The 12270-nt window shown below is 40.4% G+C and overlaps 1 pseudogene; it reads right to left on the reverse strand.

Annotated features, from left to right (window-relative positions):
- Positions 1-9185: 9185 nt before the first annotated feature.
- On the reverse strand, positions 9186-9304 carry LOC120602521 (uncharacterized; annotated as a pseudogene).
- Between the last annotated feature and the right edge of the window lie 2966 nt (positions 9305-12270).

Raw genomic sequence — 12270 nt, forward strand, 5'->3', positions numbered from 1 at the left:
TGCTATATTCTCTGTACAAACTCCCATAGACCCTTTCTGCATATTTAGCTGAACGAAAAGTGAAACGAAGGAAAATGTCAATGGCTACCTAGGGCTTCACTTGAAAAGGTCCTTGGTAACCCAGACCTCTTGTTAATCAAAAGTACTGTGGCTTTAATAAGCACAACAGGGGTTTTCAAATGAGTCCAATGAGTCCGAATCTCTTCTATTCCATGTGAATTTAAGAGACTTATGAGGTGAGGTTACTCCCCTGCATAATTGATTATAATTGATGCATTCTTTTAGTGCCATTCTAATTTCCTTGATCTTAATCTTTCCCAAGTGTCATACTTGGGGGAGTTATGAATATTAACAATTATTAAACATGTTAAGCCTGCTGAACACCATAAAGTCAACTCAGGAGAGGCTGCAGCAGTAACCCCAATAAGTTTGAATCCTACATCAGTCTTTTCCTACAGCTTGCGCTAGCTGTTGTGTGGGAATCATGCTGCAGGAATTCCTATCAAAGTAGAATGAGGTCAAAGTCACCTACTCATTTGCTACATTAGAGACCATTTAGCTGCATCTTCTGACTCTAGAGGAGATTAAGAATCTAGGGGAATGGGGAAGGACAATATAGGCATAGAACAATACACTCTAAAACTATTGCCTAATAGCTAATTCCCTACCTTTTAAAAGTCATCTGATCTTATGATTCTCAAGCATCAGTTTGGTTAGGAGTATCCTAGGGAGGTAGATTGAAGTGGGAGTAGATTGAAATGGAGATAGGCTGGCTGTCCATACTTGATTTAAAATGTTAAGAAAAGAGTAAGGTATATGAGAGGTTCTAACCAGGGCAATTAGGCAAGAAGATGATGTCCCAATTCACATCTTTTTTTTTTTTATTGTGCATAATAAATGATCATAGCTGTATTTTTCTACTTTTGTCCTTTAACCTTTATACTAGAATTAAGTGGTTAACGTGACCATATTTCAGTATTAGAGTATTGTAAATTTGATCATATACTCACCTTTACCAGTTGCTTTATATTTTTATGTGTTTTCTTTTACTAAGCGTCCTTTCATTTCACCTTTAATAACTTCTATCTGTATTTCCCGTAAGGCAGGTCTAGTGAGGATGAACTCCCTCAGCTTTTGTTTGTCTTGAAGTCTATTTGTCCTTTAATTCTAAAAGACTTTACCAGGCGAAGTATTCCTACTTGGATGTTTTCTTCTTTCAGCACTTTGAATATTTTATCTCACTCTTTCCTGGCCCGTAGGGTTTCTGCCTCATTGGGGTTTCCTTGTATGTGAAGAATTTTCTCTTGCTGCTTTTAAAATTCTCTTTTGATCTTTTATTTAAGATGGCTTGATTATAATGTGCCTTGGAAAAGATCTTCTTGGGTTGAAATTTTGGGGGGACTTAGGAGCTTCATGAATGTAGATGTCCAGTTATCTGCCCAGATTCAGAAAGTTCTCAATGTTACTTGGTTAAATAACCTTTCTGCACTTTTTTCCCTCTCTTCTCTCAGACTCCAGTAAGGCATAGGTTGTTTCTCTTAATGTTATTACATGGCTCATGTAATCTAGACTCTTCTTCATTCTTTTTTTCTTAGTTATCCTCTGACTGGATAATTTCAAATGAACTGTCTTCTATGTCACTGATTATTCTGCTTAATTCAAAGTGTGCTATTGATGATTTCTATTGCATTTTTTTTCCCTTCATTTCATTTCATTTGTTGTATTCTTCAGCTCCAGAATTTGGTTCTTTTTTTTTATGATTTCTATTTCTCTGATAAACTTTTTTTAGTTCATACATTTTCCCTGATTTTGTTAAATTGTTTTTCTGTGTTTTCTTGTAGCTCACTAAGATTCCTTAAAACAATTGTTTTTAATTCTTTATCAGGCACATCACAGATTTCCATTTGTTTGGGGTTGGTTACTGGAAAATTGTGTTCCTTTGCTGATATCATGTTTCCTTGAATTTTTTATGTTCCTTGAAGTCTTGCTTTGCTGTTGTGCATTTGAAGAAACAATCACTTCCTTCATTTCACTTTTCCTGGCGCAAAACGAAAAGAAAAGCGCTGCGCCAGCTACCCGACCTTTGAAGAGCTTTCCACAGGCCTTTTCGCAAATACTTTCCTGCTCCACTTTTTGTACCTTCGCCCTGGCGCACGAAAATGCCAAAGGCCCTTGCGCGCACGCTGCTGCGTTGTCCTGCAAAAGCCCGCGTACGCTGCGAAGCCTCTGCTTTGGCTGCTACCACTAGAGCGATGCGACGGAATACCGCCAATTTGCGCCACTTTCTTTAAACCCCTTCAGAATTTGACGCTTTGCCTTGGCTTTCCACCGCTTCTGCTCAAACTCCCTTTCGGCTGGCTACCGTAAATAGAGATACAGAGATACGCAGCGCGGCTAAAAAGAATGCCGCTGCTGAAATGCGTGGTAGCGCGCGCGTGTATGCCGTGCCGTTTGACGGGTGCGGAATCCGTAAAACGGCATACCTGCCGCCTTCGCTCTGGGCCAGGGGCTCTGGCCGAAACTTAGAAGTGGCGTTTTTAAACTGCTCTGCCGCGTCCCTCCTGATGCTCTCAAGAGGTCTGGTTACAGCATTCTCAGCCCTCTCTGCCCCACTCCCCTCCTTCCCGTGCCACCCCCACCCCCATCCCTGTCACACAGCCGCCTCAGTATTCTGGGTAGGGTGAGAGAAAAATGGAACTCTTTGGCAGCATCCTGCACAGCTGGGGAAGCTCAATGACATGCTCTCATGTTCCCTATAGGAGAAATCGTGGGCTGAGGAGGTATCTCTTGGCACTGAATTGCTGCCTTGGGGGAAGGATGACATGAGTAAAGTGAAACCTTACTGTTCTTCTTACCCTCTTCAATGTATCCAAACTTTTTTTTTTTTTTGCTCAATGGTAGTAACAAGAACTTCTCTACTAGACTCTTGGACAAATTTTACAAGAACACACTAGGACAAAGGAAGAGATCGCCACACCTTGATTATGAGAGGATGTTCTCCTACAAAAAGCAAGAGAGGAAGTAAATAAGAAAACATGAAGAGATGAAGAATCCCAGCTTCGGGAGAAAACACATAATGCAGGGAATTCGAGTTGATAGTGAAATCCCAGGAGTGACATCTCTGCAGCAGCTGCGGGAGGCACTGAACCAAGGCGGCGTGGTTGGAGGGAGTGGGGGGGGGAGGCTGGCGGTGTGGGGGAGCTCTGTTCAGGGAAGAAGACACTGGTGAATCGCCTAATGGTTGACCTTTGTGTCCGTTAAAGGCGTCCTCTTAGAGAAGTAGATGCTGAAAATTAAAGAAATAAATTGAATTAAAGGGGAAAAGCATAACCCGTATTCAGGAAGAAACAGAAGAAAAGAGACAGCATAGTCCATAATACTCAGCTGCATGGGTGTATTCATATAGACAAATCCTGCCAAGCACGAGAAAATTGATTTACTCAAAGCGATATTATCTTGGGGTGCATGGCATGGGGCTGGGAGATGTGAAGGTATAGAAGGGAATTGGATCGCCCTTCTCGTAACAAATGACATGAAAAATGTCTAAAGTCACAATTCGCTTAGTATCATCATCAGCAGTTTACCGAATTTTGAGATGTACCTGAAGTCCCTGAATAATCCTTTCATTCAGCATTGTTTTTATTATGTTGATAAGATGCCACGGGAACTCCACTCTTGTTATCTCAGTTAATCTATGGTAAATTAAGTTTAGAATTCCTATACATCATTTCTATCTCCCTTTACCAAAAACCTATATACTCGATGACATTAGTAGAGGACTTACTGTACTCCAGAAGAAATGGCCCAAAGAATCAGAAGTGGTCGCCTCTGGGAAGAGCACTGGAGGAGCGCGAGGAGCGATGTGAGGAACCCCTCCGTTTTGTTATAAACGTTTTAATATCATTTAACTTTCTAAATGATGTGCATGTGTACCTTTGGTAAAATAATCAATTTTTAAAATATGTTATGGTTTTTTTCCAAAACAATAAAAATAAGACAAGTGTAAAGAACTTTAATTAACTCAATGAATCAACACGGTGATGGACTACGGACTCCTCCAGATAAGGGGCTGGTCTTAGTCTCCTCGTCTTCAGCATCTAGCACTGAGTAGGAACTCAATAAATATTTGTTGTTTGATTTCTCTATTAAAGGGTGTCTTGGGCTACACTGATAGAACGATTCTAAAGGAAAAGTTAATAGCTAACACTCATTGAGCATCTACTTACTACATGTCGGTCTTTGTTCTAAGTGCTGGGCGTATATCACATCGTTTAATTTTCACAGCTCCACGAGGAAGGTGCTCACGTTGTCCCCGTTTTATAGATAAGGAAGCTGAAGAACAGAGAGGTTTGTGTAACTCCTTTCAAGTCACACAACTAGGAAGCGTCAACGTTGGATCCACACTCAGTCGGCCTGGCTCTGGATTCTCCACTCTCAACTGCTAAGCCTTACAGCAAAGGAGGAGGTGTCCTGTGGTCAGGCCGCAGTTGGAATATTCTGTTCTCTTCTGAACGCACACATACTCTTTAGAAGTGGAATGCAATCTGAGGAAGTTGAACAGGATGTGAGAAGACCAAAAACCATGCTAGTGGGCGTGGGAAACAGGAATAATTTGTCAATGATGAGTCTAAAGTTTACTAAAAAAATTTTTTTTTGAATAGTGTGCTGCCTTCGGTGTGATCTTTATTTCTGAAATGTTTAAGAATACATTTTAAGGAGGTGATGTAAAGGTGATCCAAGCATCCTGATGTAGACTGGATGCAATTTTTTTAGATTTTTTTCAGCCATAAGAAGAGAAGAAATACTGCCGCTTACAACAACATGGATGGACCTTGAAATAATCATGCTAAGTGAAATAAGCCAGACAGAAAAAGTTGAAAATCACATGATATCACTTATATGTGGGATATAAACCTAAAAGCAACAAATGAACAGAACAAACAAATAGATTTTCTTCCAAGCCTGCAGTTTGACCAGCTAATGATTTTCAATAATGGGACCATCTATTTCAAAGCAGTGAATTTCCCATTGAGTTATGGAAAAGTTCTTCCTTAAACTGAAATATAGCTTTAGATAATCTCTTTTATTGGTTTTAGTTTTACTACTTGGGACACAATGAACAAGTCTGATCCCTCTTCTTCATCAACCTCCTCAAAACAGAATTGGACTGTCATCATTGACAAACTACCCCTATTTCCCACAGTCACTTGCATGGTTTTTGGTCTTCTCACATCCTGTTCAACTTCCTCAGATTGCATTCCACTTCTAAAGTGTGTGCGTTCAGAACAGAATAGAATATTCCAACTGCGGCCTGACCACAGGACACCTCTTCCTTTGCTGTAAGGCTTAGCAGTTGAGAGTGGAGAATCCAGAGCCAGGCCGACTGAGTGTGGATCCAACGTTGACGCTTCCTAGTTGTGTGACTTGAAAGGAGTTACACAAACCTCTCTGTTCTTCAGCTTCCTTATCTATAAAACGGGGACAACGTGAGCACCTTCCTCGTGGAGCTGTGAAAATTAAACGATGTGATATACGCCCAGCACTTAGAACAAAGACCGACATGTAGTAAGTAGATGCTCAATGAGTGTTAGCTATTAACTTTTCCTTTAGAATCGTTCTATCAGTGTAGCCCAAGACACCCTTTAATAGAGAAATCAAACAACAAATATTTATTGAGTTCCTACTCAGTGCTAGATGCTGAAGACGAGGAGACTAAGACCAGCCCCTTATCTGGAGGAGTCCGTAGTCCATCACCGTGTTGATTCATTGAGTTAATTAAAGTTCTTTACACTTGTCTTATTTTTATTGTTTTGGAAAAAAACCATAACATATTTTAAAAATTGATTATTTTACCAAAGGTACACATGCACATCATTTAGAAAGTTAAATGATATTAAAACGTTTATAACAAAACGGAGGGGTTCCTCACATCGCTCCTCGCGCTCCTCCAGTGCTCTTCCCAGAGGCGACCACTTCTGATTCTTTGGGCCATTTCTTCTGGAGTACAGTAAGTCCTCGCCTAATGTCATCGATAGGTTTTTGCAAGTAAGAGAAATGATGTATAACGAAACCAATTTTACCATAGACTAACTGAGATGAACAAGAGTTAAGTTCCTATGGCATCTTATCAACATCATAACAAAACAATGCTGAATGAAAGGACGTTATTCAGGGACCCGCTGTGTACATCTCGGCAATTCCGAGTAAACTGCCTAGATGATACTGTTTTAATTGTGACTTTTAGACATTTTCTGTCATTTGTTACGATAGCTAAGCATCCAATTCTCTTATACCACATTCCCCTCTGTGCCCCATGCTCCCAAGATAATATCGTTTTTGAGTAAATCAATTTTCTGTGCTTGTATGACTTGTCTATGCGAATACAATTCACAGTTGAGTATTATGGACTATGGTTGTCTCTTTTCTTCTTGTTTTTCCTGAAATTACGTGTTGTGCTTTCCCTCAATTTGCTTAATTTTCTGTGCATCTACTTTCTAAGAGACGCGCCTTTTAACGGACACAAGGTCAACCAACATTAGGCGATCTACCAGTGTCTTTCTTCCTCTTAAACAGAGCTCCCCGCCACCGCCGCCCACTCCTCCAACCCATGCCGTCTGGTTCGAGTGCTCTCCGTGCTGTTGCAGAGCTGTCACCCTGGGACTTCACTATCAACCTCGGAATTCCCTGTGTTTTTCTCCCGAGCTGGATTCTTCATCTCTTCGCCTTTCTTGGTTTACTCTCTTGTTTTTGTGGAGAACATCCTCTCATAATCAAGGCAAAAAGGATCTTCCCTTTGTCCCTAGTGTTCTGAAATTTCACAATAATGAAATTATTGTGGCATGGACCTATTTTCATCTATTATGCTGTGTCCTCCGTGGCCCTTTCAGGAAATGGTAGAAACTTGCAATATCTTTCGCTTCTGAGAAATCTGCTTGAATTATTTAGTTGATGATTTCCTCTTCTTGTTTTTTTGTTCCCTGTCTTTGCAACTCTTGCTAATTGGATATTGGAAGTCCTGGACGGGTCCTCTAATATCTCCATTTTTTCATTTCTGTTTCCCTCTGCATTTTACTCTCCTTTTTAGAAGAATGCCTCAACTTTATTTTCTTATCCTTCTTTTGAGTTTTTCATTACTACTGTCACATTTATCAATTCCTAATAGCTCTTTGTTTGTAATTTGAAAGTTCCTTTTAATGGTTTCCTATTCTTGTTTTAAGGGTATAACATTGTCTCTAAGATTGGCTCTTTGTCTTGAGTGTACTGAATTTGCACAATGCTGTGCTGGGTGTGGGTCTTTTTTCTTGCATTGTGCAGGGATTTTAGTTAGGAAACTCATGTCTTCCAGTTCTGGGCAATATGCTTGAATTACTGTGTTAATGATTTCCTCCCTATGGTTTATTTCATTCCATCTTTGGACACTTTTATTTAGAAACTGCACTTCCTATACTGATTCTCTAATTATTTGATCTTTACTTTTTATCTCCTGTTTTCTATCTCATTTCTTTCTATTCTAATTTCTCTGATGTTTCTTTAACATTATCTTCTAATTTTTCTATTGGAAAATTCACTTTTGGTGTCATTTCATTAATTTCTAAGCGCTCTTTCTGTTCTATTAATTGCTTTTTCTAGCATTCTATTTTCATTTGATGGTTAAAATGTTTTATTTTATGTCATAAATATATTAATAATATTCTTTTCCCTTGAATGTTTCCTCTCCTTGCATAGAATCTTTTTTCCCCCTCTGAGTTAGCTTTCTCCAGTTTTTTTTTTTTTTTCTCTTGACTGTTTTGGTCTCTGGCTTTCATTTGAGGCTGTTCTCTGAGGTGTGCTATTCCTTAGTTATCTGATTATATTAAATAGAGATTTAAAAACTGACTGGAAACTCTGGCCTTTGAATATGGTTTGTCTGATTTCAGTTTCACTGTAGTGTTAATATTTGTGGGGGGAAATATAAGGCTACAAGAAGAAAAAGAGGAAGTACCTCTGTATATTGAATTAAAATGTATCTCATAAAAAATTATCTATTGATAACCATTACCTAGTACCTCTTCCTTTACTGAGCTCCAGTTTTACAGTGTTTTCCAAAGGGATAACCACTGGCATTTGAAGCAGGACAATTCATTGTGCAGGACTTTCCTGAACTTTGAGAGCATTTAGAATCCATGGCCCCTGCCCACTAAATGCCATAGGTGCCCCCCCCATGCATGTGACAACCCGAAATGCCTCAGTATCCCCAACCACATTTCAAAACACGTCTGGGGGGAATGCAGATATTTACTAGCCTTGGTTGAAAATCACTATGACCCTTAAAAAGATGGTACCCAGAACTGCTGAACAGGTGGAAGGCGAGGTGGCCCATAAACTTTCAGGTCCCTTCTAACCCTGAGATTGTAAGAAATTACTGGTTTAGCCAAACTATACCTTGGCTGGTCTCAGTCTGGCAATGCCTATGTTAACTAGAAACTCTCTCATAAGCCCATACTTCTGGGCCAGATCTTAATGCCCAAATGTATCCAACTGAACTCAGCAATAATTTACTGAGAATACTTTATGTGCAAAGTATTGGATTCGATGCCACGTGGAATAAAAGAGCATTGGAAGACACATGCGGTCTCTGCCCTTAGAGAGTTTCCAGTACAATGGGAGTGGATAAGATGAACCCACCAGGAACTGTAGGAAACAAGACAAAACAGGATGAGAGCCGAACTTCTACCACCAGTGACACCACTTGTAAATGTTTCTCTGTAACTGTTGCTATGGCTCCTTTGCAGTATTCCAGCTTGGAAGGTAGCCCATTAAGTGTAACAGGAACATCCATACCTCACAGTGTCAAAGGGGAAGGCTTATCCTGATTGATTTGGACCCATCGGGACTCAGTCTACGGTCAGGAGTAGATCTATTGTGTTAAAAGTAGGTAATGCCCCCTTAAGTCATTGGGACCATCAATGGGTAGTTATTCCCTAGAGGTATTTGGAAATGTCCCCCACACATTTCCAAATACCTCTAGGGAATAACTGCCCAAGATTGAAAACTACTCTTTCTTTTTCATTTTTATTTTATTTTATTTTATTTTATTTTATTTTATTTTATTTTATTTTATTTTATTTTAGGCAAGGCAACCTTTCGTTGACCTCACAGATTGCAAGGACCATGTCAGCTTACAATCCCTTATTTTTTATTTTTTACATCTACAGCACCTGGTCTTCCTAGGTGGTCTCCCATCTAAGTACTAACCAGGCCCGGCCCTGCTTAGCTTCTGAGATCAGACGGGATAGGTCTTGTTCAGGGTGGCATGGCCGTAGACTTAGTCTTTCTTTTTCAAAAGGTAGCTGCTACACAATAGAGGAGGAGAATAGAATTGAGGCAATTACAACAATATACAGTACAGTATTATCATCCCCATCGTAGAGGTGAGAAACTGAGGCTCAGAAAGTTTACTTGTCCAAAGTTTTCCCTCTGATCAAAGGCAAGTCACTTAACCTCTCTGATGCTCAATTACTTCTTCTATGAAAGGAAGCTAATAATGCCAGCAATAAGTTTGCAAACTCTGTGCTTTAAACATGCTGAACACACATATGCATGAACAAATGCATGCATTTACACATTAACCTGCCTCCACGCTAGAAGAGAACGATGTCCTTAGAGATAACATCAAATGATCTCTCCTAAAATTGTCTCAAATACTGTGATCTCACATTCATTCACAGTGGAAAAACTGTGAGCTTATGAAAGAGTGAGTGATCATATGTATGTATATGGGTGGGAAGTGGGCAGAGTAAGTTTTCCCTGACTTAATTTCTGTCCTTAGTCTTGGGGAAAGGTTAGTCCTGACAGATGAATTAGATGTGATCTTCAAGGGTGGGACATCTGAGCACACTTGATAAGAATTAGACCCAAGCAATCTGGACTCTGCCTCTTAGTCAATGTGCCTCAATTATCTCACCATTTCACTGCTTATCTCACTGCCATTGCTCCAGTGCCTTACTAGCAGCATTCTACTCATGCATAGGAGCCTCTTCCAAAAACACACCCAGTGACTGGAAAACCCTTCCCCCCACCCTCTGGGCAGTCTTCTTCTTTACCACTCCTGCCCCAGGTCCCAAGTTCCAGCCTTCCCAATTGCAAAGGCTCCACCGATTAATCAGAAAGAGTCCCACTTCCAACACACACTCACTTAAAAGGCTCTTAATCTATTGTTCAAAACTCAAATATGCATCTCCTACAGAATAGATGTTTATTGCTTGGTCTTTTATCTTTCCAGTCTTCATCATTCTTTCCATAGGAAAGTCTAAAGAGAGCAGAAATGGTGTCCAACTTCTTTGCAAAGTACCCAACACAATGCTATACTCTATTTATTCATCCAGTCATTTAACCAATGATCCTGAGCACTCTCTCTGTACAAAGCTGAACAAGAGACTCTACCTGCTAGGAAATTATAGATAAGCAGGAAATGGAGAATGCAGAAAATTATAATAAAGATGCCAGCCTCCATGAAATTTCTTTTAATCTCACTCAAGCTGTTTGCAGGATTCCTTTCTTTGCATCTGTAGGACTGAGGACCCTGTGCTTAAGAGAGAGAGAATTGGGGAGGCCTTCACAAAGCGGGTAGCACGGAGGTTGCCCTATCCTTCCCAGGTAAACAACAGGAAGAGGGTATTTCAGGAAAAGTGAACAGCAGCACAAAGGCACAGCATGTAGCATATTCAGAGAATGTCTGATCGTTCAGCATTACTGAAGTTCAAAGTTTGAAGAGAGAGCAGGAAGGTGATAAGTCTGAACAAGCAGGCAGGGGCCAGATCATAAAACATTTGCATGCTAGACTATGAGGTTGAAATGGGAAGTCACTGAAGCATTTTGAATCAGAGAGTGATATGATCAAATAATGTGTCAGAAAATCCCCCTGGCAGTAGGAGCAGAATAGGTGAAGGGGAATAGAATAGGGAGACTTTAAGACAAGATCTGGCAGGAGACGGTGGACCCTGAACGAGGGCAGTGACAGTGCAAGTGGATAAGAAGGGACAGATCCAGGAGAATTTGATGAGGCAGAACTCACAGGTGAGAATATGGGGAGACTCACAACATCAGTATATAGACTACAGGAGGGTGAGCAGATCTGGAGGAGAGGAGAGTCTGAGTCCATTTTGGGATCTATTGGCTTACAGATGCTTGCAGGATATGCACCTGGAGATATCCAGGAAGAATGGACGAGGGTCAAGGGCTCTCAGTCCAAGGTTGGGTTAAAATAAACGTATGTAGGAATCACATCCATAGACATAATGGCTGAAGCCACAGCAGATGATGATGAAATTCCCCAGGGACAATGTGTGGAGGGAGGAGAAAAGAGGACCCAGGGTAGATTTCTGGGAACACATAAAAACTCATCTGGAGACTACGAAGAGATTGAACAAACAATAATTGTGGTGACTGCTTTGGATCCTGACACTGCATCTTCTCTTTCATACAACACAGGCCCTAAACCAATTAGACCAAAATAAGACCTTGTATGTTATTATATCGGAAGGCTTAAAGGAATATGCACAGTCAGAATGATAGCAAACTGTGCATCCTTCTCTGCTCAAATCAAGATATAACGTGCTTGCCCTGTCTGGCATCTTTTGCTCTCAACTTAAGGCGTCTTTGCTTGAGTCTAGTTGCATTGCTCTGCGAGTAAGAGTGAAGAGTGGAGTCAGAGACAAAAGACATAGAAGAACCATTTCCCTTTTGTGGAGCTGGATATGGGGATGAGCCTTGAGCATCAAGACACTGAACTAAATGACACAAGATACCAAGAGTGACACAGGAGAATCTCCAGGGACAGACAACTCTGAGGAAAGGACAAAAATCTCAGGAATATATGAGAAAACTGATTTTTTTTCTCTTTATTATAGTAGTGGGGTATGTGTGTGTGTGTGTGTGTGTGTGTGTGTGTCTAATGGAACACATTTAAAACTATCCAATTCCCACCATGTGGTGAACAATAAGAATTTATTTAAATCTTGATTTCTATGAAGCAGAGACTTTTCCATTTATAGGAAGCTCAACAATAGGCAAAACCGATCTTTGCTGATTGCAAGTCACCATGGTGGTTATATACAGAGGGTGGGGTGGTTATTAACTGGAAAGGAACTGGGCAGAATTATATGTGGTAACGGGAAATGTTCTCATTCTTGATCTGGGTGGTGGTTACAGGTGAAAGGTATGTAAGAATTCTTCAGACTATACACCTCAGACTTGTATGTTTTACTGCATGTAACATACTGCACGCAAATT

The sequence above is a fragment of the Pteropus medius genome, unplaced genomic scaffold (genome assembly GCF_902729225.1).
Source record: "Pteropus medius unplaced genomic scaffold, Ma_sr-lr_union100, whole genome shotgun sequence".
In the NCBI taxonomy this organism is placed as follows: domain Eukaryota; kingdom Metazoa; phylum Chordata; class Mammalia; order Chiroptera; family Pteropodidae; genus Pteropus; species Pteropus medius.